Source organism: Lissotriton helveticus, chromosome 4_1 (assembly GCF_964261635.1).
Source record: "Lissotriton helveticus chromosome 4_1, aLisHel1.1, whole genome shotgun sequence".
Taxonomy (NCBI): domain Eukaryota; kingdom Metazoa; phylum Chordata; class Amphibia; order Caudata; family Salamandridae; genus Lissotriton; species Lissotriton helveticus.
The window spans coordinates 1,560,589,611-1,560,602,890 of NC_136063.1; the positions used below are offsets into that span (position 1 = coordinate 1,560,589,611).

The 13,280-nt window shown below is 48.1% G+C and overlaps 1 pseudogene; it reads left to right on the forward strand.

The window, feature by feature from the left end:
- Nucleotides 1-119: 119 nt before the first annotated feature.
- Nucleotides 120-8,147, forward strand: LOC144829688 (28S ribosomal RNA; annotated as a pseudogene).
- Nucleotides 8,148-13,280: the final 5,133 nt, after the last annotated feature.

Consider the following 13,280-nt stretch of genomic DNA (forward strand, 5'->3'; position numbering starts at 1 on the left):
CGACTCCCATCCGGATTGTCTCACTGTATTGCAATTTGTTCTGCTCTCTTTTGCTCGCTTTATTGTAATATGTTCTGCTCTCGTTTGTTTTGCTCTGCAATTGTTGTGAAGCAGTCAGATACCCTCCAGTCAGGCTAGAGTTATACAAAACTTCGTAAATAAAAAATAAATAAATAAAAGAGCCCAGCGCCGAAGCCCCGAAAGGTGGTGTACAGAAGATCAACTCCCCACCGTTGCTCTAGGGGTCCAGGTCCTTCTGAACGAGGCTCACCCCGCGGACGGTGTTAGGCCGGTAGCTGCCCCCGGCACGCCGGGATCGGGTCTTCTCAGAGTCGGGTTGCTTGGTAATGCAGCCCAAAGCGGGTATTAAACTCCATCTAAGGCTAAATACGGGTATGACACTGATAGCCAACAAGTACCATAAGGGAAAGTTGAAAAGAAATTTGAAGAGAGAGTTCAAGAGTGCGTGAAACCATCGAGAGGTAAATAGGTGGGGTTTGTGCAGTCCGCCCGGAGGATTCAACACGGCGGGAAAGTCGGTGGCCTGGGAATTCTGGATCCCCTCCCCGGGACAGGTGCCCGGGCCCTAGCTGGCCCCGCAGGGTGCATTTCCTCTGCGGTGGTGGTCACGACCGGCTCCGGGTCAGCTGGGAAGGCTTTGGGGTGGCAGGGAGCCCTATGTTCCAGCAGAGGGTGTTACAGCCCCCCCTGGCAGCAGCTTTGCCATGTCTACGGGACTGGGGGAGATTCGACCGCCTCTGCGCCCTCCCCTGGGCACCTGTTCCCGGCCACCCCTCGGGTGTGCCTGAGCGGTTGAAGGGGGGACGGGGCCCACTGCTTCCAGCGTGACTGTCGACTGGGGCGGACTGTTCTCAGTGCACCCCTACTGCGTCGCTCTACCAGGCGGGGAGGCCCACTCCAGGCACCATGGGTCTGCGGAGATGTCTGGAACCCACCTGACTTGTCTTGAAACACAGACCAAGGAGTCTAACACGTGCGCGAGTTGGAGGGCCGAGCTAAACCCTGTGGCGCAATGAAGGTGCGGGTCGGCGCTGGCTGAGGTGGTATCCTACCACGCTTCAAGCGGCAAGCGCACCATCGGCCCATCTCGCCACTCCGTCGGGGAGGTAGAGAATGAGCGTGTGTGGTAGGACCCGAAAGATGGTGAACTATGCCTGGTTAGGGCAAAGCCAGAGAAAACTCTGGTGCAGGTCCGTAGCGGTCCTCATGTGCAAATCGGTCATACGACCTGGGTATAGGGGCGAAAGACTAATCGAACCATCTACTAGCTGGCTCCCTCCAAAGCTTCCCTTAGGATAGCTGGCACTTGGAACACCCAGTTTTATCTGGTAAAGCGAATGATTAGAGGTCTTGGGGCCGAAACGATCTCAACCTATTCTCAAACTTTAAATGGATAAGAAGCCCGGTTCGCTGGCGTGGAGCCGGGCATGGAATGCGAGTGCCTAGTGGGCCACTTGTGGTAAGCAGAACTGGTGCTGCAGGATGAACCGAATGCCATGTTAAGGCGCCCGACGCTCATCAGACCCCAGAAAAGGTGTTGACTGTTATAGACAGCAGGAACGTGGCCGTGGAAGTCAGAATCTGCCAAGGAGTGTGTAACAACTCACATGCTGAATCAACTATCCCTGGAAATGTATGGCGCTGGAGTGTAGGGCCCATACCCGGCCGTCAACGGTGCTGAGAGCCACGGGGACTAAGCTGCGATGAGTAGGAGGGCCACTGTGGTGTGCACGGATGCCCGGGTTGACTGCCCGTGTGGAGACGCCGCAGGTGCAGATCTTGGTGATAGTAGCAATTATTCAAACAAGAACTTTGAATGCCAAAGTGGTTAAGGGTTCCATGTGAACACCAGTTGAACATGGGTCAGTCGGTCCTAAGAGATGGGCGAGCGCCGTTCTGAAAGGATGGGCGATGGCCTTCGTTGGCCTCAGCCGATCGAAAGGGAGTCGGGTTCCGATCCCCGAACCCGGAGTGGCAGAGACGGGCGCCCTCGCGGCATCCAGTGTGGTAATGCAAATGATCCCGGAGAAGCCGGTGGGAGCCCCGGGGAGAGTTCTCTTTTCTTTGTGAAGGGCAGGGCACCCTGGAATGGGTTTGCCCCAGGAGAGGGGCCCCAGCCTTTGAAGGTGTTGCGGTTCCGGTGAGCTCTCGTTGGTCCTTGGAAATCTGGGGGAGATGGTGTAAATCTCAGGCCGGGCCGTACCCATATTGGCAGCAGATCTCCAAGGTGAACAGCCTCTGGCATGTTGGAACAATGTAGGTAAGGGAAGTTGGCAAGTCAGATCCATAACTTCGGGTTAAGGATTGGCTCTAAGGGCTAGGTCGGTCAGGTTGGGGCGCGAAGCGGGGCTGGGTGCGTGCCACTGCTGGACGAGAAGCAGGCGGCTGAGACTCTCTATGTGAGCCGGGCCCTTCTTATGGATCGCCCCAGCTGTGGTGGTCGCCTCTCTCCGTCCCCCCTCGGGGCTGGCATTCAGCCTCGGCTGGCGCCTAGCAGCTGACTTAGAACTGGTGCAGACCAGATGAATCCGACAGTTTAATTAAAACAAAGCAACGCAAAACTCCGAGGCGGTTGTTGACGCAATGTGATTTCTTTCCAGTGCTCTGAATGTCAAAGTGAAGAAATTCAATGATGCGTGGGTAAACTGCGGGAGTAACTATGACTCTCTTAACCTATTCTCGGTTGTAGTGGCCTTTACCTCCCGGTGGTCCCGCCGGTAACTGCCTCTGTAGTGCTAGACTCTGCGTAGAGAAGTCTATGGAGAGAGGCCAAACAAGGTTCTATCATGGTAGCGAGCGTGATAGTGAGAAATGGCGAAGCAAACAAAAGTTCCAGATGGGCTAGTTCCTGGAGAATAAAAACCCCGTTAAGATGGCATAAGGAGGTGCTGTATTTCCGAGAAATCATTAACCTCCTCACCGAATTTGACAAACCAGAACCCGCTTCAAACAACGCAACAGGCAACAATAATTCAGATCACAATATCGGCCTTAGTTCACCCTCCATAGCAGAAGAAGACACAACAGTAATCCAGCGAATCCATAGAATTTGTGGCCTCCTCAGCCAAGAATGACATTGGTACAAACTTTGAAAATCTTCCCGATGTCTACGAGGTCAGCAAAGATGTAATAACAAAGAAAAGTGACTACACAAAAAAAGTTACTTATTGGAAATACCCAAACGAAAAGTATAAATGTGGCTTGTGTGGAGACATACTGGGAACTTTTAAAGAACTGAGAAAACATGTCTCCAACAAGCACAAAGGCTGCTATCTTAAAACGTACTGCTCAAAATGTGACAAAGAAGCTGAATACTACAATATTGCATGCCATTATGCCAAATGTAAAGGAAGACCTCAAAAAGGAGAGCTGCCATTCCTGCGCAGCTTCTGTGACCTCAGATTTGGAACAAAGATTGTGTTTCTTAACATGCTCGGCATGCGCATCCAAGAGCGCAAAATGAGGTTAGACTAGCAGCACTTTCAAGCAGCAAACCGTCAAAATTATGGTCACAGGAAGAAATACTGCTACTAGCAGAATTGGAAAAATATATGAAAGCAAGAGGAATATTAATGCCCTGATGGTTCCACATTTTGACAATAAAAACAGAAAACAAAATTGCAGAAAAAAGAGATAGAAGAGATAAAAGCAAAAAATCGGCAAACGATGTACTGCAAGCATCAAATGTTTCTGAAAAGGACTCTTGCGATGAACCAGAGGTTACAGTGGAAGTAACAACAGAAAAGCGCAGAGACTTTATCATTCACAAACGTGCGCAAAAAATCAAGAACTTTGATGAGTTGGAAGATAGAATCACCGAAATCGAGAAGTACGCCCAAAACGTAGAGCAACACAATGCTGATATGGATCTGATGGATGAGGTAGTCACTTATATCTCAGAAAACACCACTGATATAAGTCCTGCACCAGCAAGTGTACCAACAAATGAACCAGCAAGTGAACTCAATAATGAGCCTATGAACTCTGCTCAAGTGAGCACCAGAATGCCTCAGTAGGGAACAAGATAACAAAAAAAGGCAAGAAAAATAGAAGGCTTAATCGGACGCACAATAAAAATCATGCCAAAGCAAAGGGCAGCTACAAAGAATACCAGCCAATGTTTAAAAAAGACAAAAAGAAAATTGCCTGGATTATCACTGATGGGGCAGAAGATGGCACTTGCCAAATCAGTGCTTATTACATTTTTCAAAACTACAAAAACATAATTGAGAAAAAAACAAGAAAACCCCTAAATTCATGCCGATTGATTGGGTACCAGAGGGTTACAAAATTAGAAGTTTATGTAAAGAAATAACACTGCTCGAAATAACTTATGCCTATGAGGACTCCCATCTAAAGAAAGCAGTGGGGCCTGATAAGATTAGTCTGAATGACTTTTATAAAGTGCACAGCAGGCAACCAAGACTGCTGCCCAGAATTTTATCGTCTTGGTTGTTGATGAAAAGAGTACCAGAAAGTATCAAAAAGAACCGATCAATTTTGATACCCAAGAATGTATCGATTAGTGAACTTTAAAAAATCAGTAACTGGTGTCCAATTGCCATCGGTACTGCATTCATGAAGTTATTCACAAAAATACTAACTAAAAGACTCATTTTTTGTTGAATTGAATACGAGACAAAAAGGCTTCATGAAGGTGAAAGGTTGTCTCGAGAATCTGACTCTCCTGCAAAATATCATAAAAGGGGCACGGAAAAACAGTCACTCATTGGCAGTAGTGTTAATAGATATCTCAAAAGCCTTCGACTCTGTCAGACATGGACACATTATACAGAGTCTCTCAAGGCACAGAGTTCCATCTTAAATCAGAGACATAATAAAAGACTTGTACACTGACTCAACAAAATGTTTCAAGGGAAAGAACAACAAAGCAACTCCTGAAATAACAATGAAATCTGGGGTTAAACAAGGTCACTCGTTATCCCCACTACTATTTAACATTGCCATGAATTCTCTGATCTGTGATCTTCAGAAAAATGGCAAGGGCTTCACATTTCGATCAGGAGGTCTTATTGAGCAAATCACCATTCTTGCCTTTGCCGAGGACATCGCAGTACTCAGCAGCACCTGCGAAGAAATGAGTACAAATCTGAAAATCATTGATAAGTTCAGTAAAACAACAGGATTAAAACTTAATGTGAAAAAGACACATGGATTTTATATCAGTCACCATAAAGATAAAATCCTGATTAGCAACTGTAAATCATGGCAGTTTGAAAAAGAAAATATTGAAAACATTCCTCCAGGAGAAAGTGAGAGATACCTCGGATTGAACTTTGATCCACACACTGGCCATACAAGCAACAACACAATTAATGAGGTTCTTGTCAATTGGGCTCAAAAACTTGATAATCTACCACTTAAGCCCACACAGAAAATCGAAAATTTGTGTCAGTACTTGGTCCCTGAACTATCATTCAAATTTGAAATGACAGGAACAGAAGCAAAAACTTTAAATGTTCTGGATCAAACAATAAAAAAGTATGTCAAACATTTTCTACACCTTCCTGCATACACATGTCTTGGTCTCCTATATTCGAAAAGATCATTTGGGGGGCCTCAGTATTCTAAAACTATGTACACAAATTGGTCTCAATAAAGTCAATAGTGTATTGTATCTCAGGGCAGCTCCAGATCTGTACATAGCTCATTCATTCCAGTATGCAGGAGAAGATCTGAATGAAAAAATTGATAACATCATCAAAACGCACAATCTCAACATTTTAGAAAGTAGGTTTCAGAGCTATGATTTTAATTTGTTAGCAACATATGATTGGAGGAAAGAAGAATTTGAGAAATGGGCAAATCTCCCTGTCCAATGTGATGGTATAAAATACTTAGCAAGTAATCCAACCTCAAACTTCTGGATCAGCAAGCATAACAAAATGAAAGAAAATCAGTACATAGCTGTGTTGATGTTAAGAGCAAATGATTTATATACTAGAAAAACCATCACTAGGGGAAGAAATCGTGCATTTGCTACATGTAGGTATTGTAATGATGTTTGCAAAACAATTTCTAATATTTCAGGCGCATGTCCTAAAACTAAGGACATTAGGATAAAAAGACATAACAAAATTCTGGAATTGTTCATTGATAGAGCAAACAGGTGTGGTTGGATGGCATATAGGGAACCTCATGTTAAGAATAATCAAGGAGAACTACTAAAACCAGATGTAGTGTTTACCAAAAATGGTTCAGCTGTAGTGATTGATGTTTCAATTTGTTATGAAAACTCTCAGAATTCCCTTGAATTAGCGTTTGAGAGTAAAGTGAAATACTATCAGGATCTGTCACAGCAAATCAAAGATCTCCCAAAATGCAACACTATAAAATTTCATGGCTTTATTGTCGGATGTTGTGGTATTTGGCCTCAATGTAATGATGTTGTTCTGGCTGAATTAGGTCTGCAAATGTCATTCCCATTCAAGAAAAATGTTTGCCTGGCTACTTTAATGGACACTCTTAAAATGTGCCAAGTATTCATGGACAATTGAGTATCAAGCTTATACTGAGATGTACACTTTCTTACAGCACACATGTCACCCTTATAAAGCATATTTTTTTAACATAAAGGTTTATAGTTGACACAAGATTTAGTATAGATGTGAATTTTATAGATGTCCTTTTTTCTAGTTAGATGTGCAATTTGTAGATGTGTATTTTTTTTATAAATGTGTGCTTAAGTTATAACAATTTAGATATAGTTGTGTACATCATACTTATTGAAATGTCTTGAATGATGAATAGGTCTCAAATATTCGCATACACATAATTATCACACATTGATTATTGATGTCCTGCTAATCATATTTTAATTTCATAGGACTGTTCGTAGACAATTTTAAATTGTTGGAATAGTATTGCAGGGTGTACTATCTCTGGCCTATACGTAATCCCAGTTCCAGTGAGGACAGCGTTCAGTGTGGCTGTACTCCGGAGCGAAAGAATGTTGTATTGTTGGAAGCAAAACCGAATTGACGCTAATGGGCAGCATAATAACCCAGAATGAGCCACTGTGAGGTGGTACAGAAATAGCCAAATGCCTTGTCATCTAATTAGTGATCGGCATGAATGGATGAACGAGATTCCCATGTCCTTACCTACTGTCTAGCGAAACCACAGCCAAGGGAACAGGCGTGGTAGAATCAGCGGGGAAAGAGGACGGCTGAGCTTGCCTGTAGTCTAGCACTGTGAAGAGACATGAAATACCACTACTCTTATTATTTTTTCACTTACCCGGTGAGGCGGGGGTGCAAGCCCCGTGGAGCTCTCGCTTCTGGCTTCAAGCGCCCGGTGACAGCTGGGCGCGACCCGCTCTGGGGACAGTGACAGGTGGGGAGTTTGACTGGGGCAGTATACCTGTCAAACAATAATGCAGATGTCCTAAGGCAAGCTCAGGGAGGACGGAAACCTCCCACAGTATGAATACAGACCGTGAAAGCGGGGCCTCAGGATCCTTCTGACATTTTGGGTCTCAAACAGGAGGTGTAAGAAAAGTTACCACAGTGATAACTGGCTTGTGGCGGCCAAGTGTTCATAGCGACATCACTTTTTGATTGTTTGATGTCGGCTCTTCCTATCATCATGAAGCAGAATTCATCAATCGTTGGATTGTTCACCCACTAATAGGGAACGTGAACTGGGTTTAGACAATCATGAGATAGGTTAGTTTTACTCTACTGATCATGTGTTGTTGCAATAGTAATCCTGCTCAGTACGAGAGGAGCCGCAGGTTCAGATATTTGGTGTATGTGCTTGGTTGAGGAGCCAATGGGGTGAAACTACGATCTGTGGGTTTATGCCTAAACGACTCTAAGTCAGAATCCCCCCTAAACCATAATGATACGGCAGTGCCGTTGAGCCTCGGTTGGCCTGGGATAACCGGCCTCTCTCGGGGGGCCGGTGCGTAGAGCCGCTCACTTGGGGACAGGAGCGCGGACGGAAGGGGCCACCTCCATCGCCCTTAGTGCACTGCATGTTCATGGGGCACAGTTTGTGAAATCATTCATAGATGAACTGAACCTGGGTCAGGGTTTCGTAAGTAGCAGAGCAGCTGTCTCGCTGCAATCTATTGAAAGTCATCCTCTGAGCCAAGCTTTTGACTCTCCGTATGTGGGTGCCTGTGGATGCCCTCCTCCTCCACACCCAGTGGTGGGTTCCATTGCCGCTGGGCCGGCTTGAGGAATGCGGAGGGGGTAACTCTGGTTCACGGGAGGCTGCCTCTACCACGTGCCCTCCAGCACGGGGGCCTCCCCCTCCCATCCCTGCCCCACCGGGGTGCGGGCCACCATCCCTTGCGGGTCGGCAGGGTAACTAGATGTCCTGAGACAGCCAAACCTCCCCTTCCTGCTGCTCCCGCCCCAGTCGGGCAGGGAGGCGAGCAGCAGCCCCAGGGAAGGAGCCTCCCAAGCGGCTGCCTCGGTGCTCCTGGCCACCCCTCACCGGACTGCAAGGACGACTGGGTAAGGCACCCTCCCAGGCCATCTGGATGCGGGGTCATCCCAGCCCAACTGGTCACCTGGCAGAGTGACCAGATGGCCCTGCGGGCCGGGTGACCAGATGGTCCTGTCTGTGCACCCGGTGACCAGATGGCCCTCCAGGCTGGGTGACCAGATGGCCGGCCTGCCAGTCGGCCGGGCTGCCTCCAACTTTTGTCCTTCCCCAAATTTCTGTAAGCTCCCACAACATGGGGGCTTAATAGGTGAGAAAAATGGGCTCCCCGGGTAGGCCGTCGGGAAGAGGACGTTGCCTAGGCTTAACCCTCCTTGGTTCCAGCCGATGGTCCGGGCGCTGGGGACGGGGGTCCACTGGGACCCGGGGAGGCTCTCCCTGGCCTGGCTATGGTTTGGAAGCTGGGCCTAGGCCTGGGGTTTGTGCGACGTCCCAGTGGCCCAGGGTTCGGGAGCCCCCCGTCCTGCAAGCCAGCCGAGGGTCCAGGCACTGGAGACCGCAGTCCACTGGGGCCAAGGGAGGCTCTCCCCAGCCTGGCTAGGGGTTGGAAGCTGGGCCCTGGGCTTGTGCTCCGTCCCAGTGTCCCAGGGTGAGGAAGTCCCCCGTACTGCAAGCCAGCCGAGAGTCCTAGCGCTGGGAGGGGGGTCCACAGGGGCACGGGGAGGCTCTCCCCGGCATGGCTAGGGTTCAGATGCTGGGCCCGGGCCCAGGGCTTGTGCTCTGTCCCAGTGTCCCAGGGTGTGGGAGCCCCCATCCTTCAAGACAGCCGAGGGTCTGGGCACTGGGGACGGGGGTCCACCAGGGCCAGGGGAGGGTCTCCCCAGCCTGGCTAGGGTTCGGAAGCTTGGCCTGGGCCGGGGGCCTGTGCTCCGTCCCAGAGTGCGGGAACCCCCCGTCCTGCAAGCCAGCCGAGGGTCCGGGCGCTGGGGAGGGGGGGACACTGGTGCCCGGGGAGTCTCTTCCCAGCCTGGCTAGGATTCAGAAGCTGGGCCCGGGTCAGTAGCTTGTGCTCCGTCCCAGTGTCCCAGGGTGCGGGATCCCACCGTACCGCAAGCCAACTGAGGGTCCGGGCGCTGGGGATGTGGTCCACCGCAGCCCGGGGACTCTCTCTCTGGCCTGGCTAGGGTTCGGAAGCTAGGCCCAGGGCATGTGCTCCGTTCTGTGTCCCAAGGTGTGGGAGCCCCCATCCTTCAAGCCAGCCGAGGGTCTGGGCACTGGGGACCGGGGTCCACCGGGGCCCGGGGAGGCTCTCCCTGGCCTGGCTAGGGTTCGGAAGCTTGGCCTGGGCCGGGGGCCTGTGCTCCGTCCCAGAGTGCGGGAACCCCCCATCCTGCAAGCCAGCCGAGGGTCCGGGCGCTGGGGAGGGGGGGACACTGGTGCCCGGGGAGTCTCTTCCCAGCCTGGCTAGGATTCAGAAGCTGGGCCCGGGTCAGTAGCTTGTGCTCCATCCCAGTGTCCCAGGGTGCGAGAGCCTCCCATCCTAAAAGCCAGCCAAGGGTCCGGGCGCTGGGAAAGGGGGTCCACTGGGGGCCTGGGGAGGCTCTCCCCGGCCTGGCTGCTTTCAGAAGCAGGGACCGGGCCGGGGAGCGGTGGGTGGCTAGCTTTATCCGCCCCACTGGCAGAGCGGAGTTTTCTGCCCACCCTTATTAATTATCACTTAATGAGCAAATTATTCCAAAATCAAAATTACATCAGGACCTTAAAAGGATAGTTATTTCTCATATTCCTCTTAATAACAGAAGGTGGCGGAATGAAATACTGCTTGCTTCACATGGAAGCATGCATGATCATTGCTTTTCAAACCTATATACAAATTCGTTTGAGGCAGAAAGATGTCAGTAATCCACTTATAATTAATTTCGGATCGTATTCCATTCAAAGCATACCTCATATATCGAACCAGGTCTACATATTTTTTTGTTAAAGTTACCTTACCCAAAAGCACATCCCAATGTTGTGTCAACAGAGACGAATTATGAGAATGCAGATATTCATTCCCACGAATCTTGTGCCCACAGCATTGTGTGAGAAAGCTCAGACGCCATTTCTCCTTCTATGGTGAGCGAATTTGCATAATTTTTCCAAACACATTTTTCTAAATTTCTTTAAAATGTAATTATTTTTTGCTTTTAGTGTGAAATGTGGTTTGCTGGTATCATGGGAGTCACCAACGATACTGGCAGGAGGCAGGATTAAGGAGAAATTATCTCTATGTGAGACATTTTCACCATGAGCCACTCACCCACAAGAAAAAATTACACAAAATTGCACAGTGCAAAATTATGTGGATTTTGAAAACTTTGAAATTCAGGAATTTTGCAAAATTCTCGAGTGTAATTTTGTTTTTAGCCATGCCTACCCGTATTCTAACACTTACAATATGGTGCCACAATTAAAGTAGACACTAAGTCCAGCATCCCCCCCCAAAAAAAAAACCTCTGCTTTCTACAACACTACTAAAAGTAACGAAAAGGGAGAGTGAGCAATCCTCAAGCAGCTAAGAACCCACTCCGATAGGAAGTTGCCACTGGCATACTATACATTAATGCTGCAGTGTCTATCACCACACAACCAGCCATTCAACACATTGTAGTTAAATAATCTGAATAACAGCTGCTGCTATATATATATTGACCCTGGGCACAGGGTCAAGACTGATTTGCATATGGCTCGGTCCAAACTGGAATGGCATGGTGAGCAAAAATCGATGGATTTAGGCCCAGATCTCTGTACTGAAGTGAATGTATGACATTGTTCTGCATTCTGTCCATCAATTGTTCTTATCAGATTTGTCACCCAGAGTGGGACGGGTATGCACCGACGTGGGTCCTTTGCTCTCCATGCCACTGGAGTCAAGCTATCCTGGCTGATGAGGGCTAAAAGCGGGAAATCAGTCCTAAGATGCTTGTTTCTAGTCCAGGGAAGAACTGGCTTGGCAGTTCGGGCTGGACTGTTCCCATTGGGCGCTGGGTCAAGACTCATTGGCATTTGGCTGAGTCCAAACTGGAACAATATGGGGAGTAAAAAAAATGATGGATTTTGGCCCAGATCTCTGTACTGGGGTGAATGTATGACATTGTTCTGCATTCTGAACATCAATGGTTCCTTTTGCATTTGCCACCCCGAGTGGGTCGGGTATGCAAAGACGTGGGTCCCGTGCTCTCCATGCTACTGGAGTCAAGCTATCTGGCTGATGAGGACTGAAAGCCCGAAACCAATCCTAGAATGCTTGTTTCCAGTCCAGGGAGCACCTGGCCTGGCAGTTCGGGCTGGACTGTTCCCATTGGGCGCTGGGTCAAGACTCATTGGCATTTGGCTGAGTCCAAACTGGAACGGTATGGTGAGTAAAAAAAATGATGGATTTTGGCCCAGATCTCTGTACTGGGGTGAATGTATGACATTGTTCTGCATTCTGACCATCAATGGTTCCTTTTGCATTTGCCACCCCGAGTGGGTCGGGTATGCAGAGACGTGGGTCCCGTGCTCTCCATGCTACTGGAGTCAAGCTATCTGGCTGATGAGGACTGAAAGCCCGAAACCAGTCCTAGAATGCTTGTTTCCAGTCCAGGGAGCACCTGGCCTAGCAGTTCGGGCTGGACTGTTCCCATTGGGTGCAGGGTCAAGACTGATTTGCATATGGCTGGGTCCAAACAGGAATGGCATGGTGAGCAAAAAAACGATGGATTTAGGCACAGATATCTGTACTGGGGTGAATGTAGGACATTATTCGGCATTCTGTCTGCCAATTGTTCTTTTTGATACATACTAGCAACTCGGAAGCACTATTTCATCTAGTTCTAATGGCTAACATCCTATATCAAGCACCTTCCTACCCACAGGGTTCAGATTCATAGCACATCAAGGTACGAATGACATACACGTTTCTAATTCTGACACTGTCCACGTTGAAAGCTTTTTTCTTGCCCCTAACACAACCAGTTACTACTTACTAAAATATGCAAACGTAATGGGCCAGATATATCAAGTGTATTCCCGTCCGCAAAGGGGCCAATTCGCAGAATCGGCCCATTTGCGAACGGGAATAAGCCTTTTCGGATGTATCATTCCAAAAGGCAATCGCAAAATAGCGAATCAGAATTTTTCTGATAACCCATTTTGCAAATACATTTAGAGAATTGCAATTTGATATTCTCTAAATGCAATGCTGGAAGTGCTTTTTAAATTGCGACCCTGCTTTGAGGAAGCGCAATTTCCCACCAACTTCAAGTTGGTGGTAAATTGCAAATCCTTAGAAAAAGGCACAATTTAGCATTTTTCTAAGTGCCATGTGGTGCACATATATGCCCTTGGGGCATGTATGTACACCACATGTGCAAACAGGCATATTTCAGGGGTGCATCATGCCCCCTTGCTCCCTTGAAATTGCATGCACAATTTGCGAGTACCTAATGGGTACTCACAAGTTGCGCATGCATTTCACATTCATTCCTCTAGGCCCATAGAAATGAATGGGAAGCCATTCCTTATCGCAAATAAGGAATGTGTAGGAATCAATACATTTTGCTGAAACTTACATATATAGCTGATGTAAGCTCATCTACACAGTTCTATACTCAACACAATAGTCCCTATGACGAAACACACCCTGCAGAAACCATGGACTAGGAGAACCTCTGTTTACACAACTAATTAATTAAACAGTGCTGTTGGGCTACCTTAAAAACCATATCCATAAAGTTCACCACAAACGCTCTTTTGGGCCCTTCAGGGCCAATTTTAGACCTCTTCCCTTATCTTATTACACAATACAAGCATTTAAAGGG